Genomic DNA, 931 nt, shown 5'->3' on the forward strand with positions numbered 1-931 from the left:
GGTGGGTCTGGCGATTAACCGCAGAGGCACCTTGGCGGGGGGGGGGGGGGGGGGGGGGGGGGGGGGGGGGGCGTTGGCTCGCCACTGTCGGAGTGTTTATGCAAACGTTCTGAGGAAGGCGGGGTAACGTCAGCTTAGTGATTAATTGCCGGCCCAAAGTGCTGAGGACACAGAATCTGCTGTGAATGGCGCCGACTGCAGATCCAACAAGGGTTTATTGCTTTATCGGCTGAATCCTAATGTGACCCTATTCCCTCCACTCCCTCCCGACGGTTCCAATGGTGCCGGAGCATCCCCGAAATTATTCGGCAAGGTGCCTCTGTGGTTAATCGCAGGATGTAGTTAAAGTTCTCACTGTTTGGTAGTTTTCAGTGTATTTTCCATTGATCGCCTGAAATAATAAGCGTTCTGCGTGGGGCTTTGCTACAGATCTCTATGGGTTGATAGAAAGTTCCCTATACAGCATTCTTCCTCCCAATATGTTGGGAGAAGCACAGCATATGGCGGTTACACAAGCGTGCAGCTGTTGTTTTTTGGGGCTAGAGATAAATAATGGATACAAGTCTTCCACAGGGTACTCAAAGACAGCTAATGAGAGAAAGAACGCAGACAGGGAATAAGTAACTAACTGCTTTTCAAAGCCACTGCTTTCTAACATTTTCACAGGAGCCCAAGGACAAAAAAATAAATACATACAGGAGGGTAAAAAACATCAGTATTCATCAACTGTAAAAGTACTCAAATGCTAACATTTGCATATATTCAAAACTTTGTATCGGTAATAATGTGCATATTTAAATTCGGACACAGAATAGGACCTGTCTCACTAAAATGCATGTGAAAGCATAGATTCCTGCCTGCATTCTCTCTCTCTCTCTCTCTCTCACACACACACACACACACACACACACACACACACACACACACACAC

At 46.8% G+C, this 931-nt stretch overlaps 1 protein-coding gene across 10 annotated transcripts in view; it reads right to left on the reverse strand.

Moving 5' to 3' along the window:
- The window catches only part of rbms3 (RNA binding motif, single stranded interacting protein), a 277,908-nt gene that overhangs the window by 190,239 nt on the left and 86,738 nt on the right, over positions 1 to 931 (reverse strand). The window lies entirely within an intron of this gene.

Source organism: Anarrhichthys ocellatus, unplaced genomic scaffold (genome assembly GCF_004355925.1).
Source record: "Anarrhichthys ocellatus isolate YVR2014 unplaced genomic scaffold, GSC_Weel_1.0 scaffold35, whole genome shotgun sequence".
NCBI lineage: Eukaryota > Metazoa > Chordata > Actinopteri > Perciformes > Anarhichadidae > Anarrhichthys > Anarrhichthys ocellatus.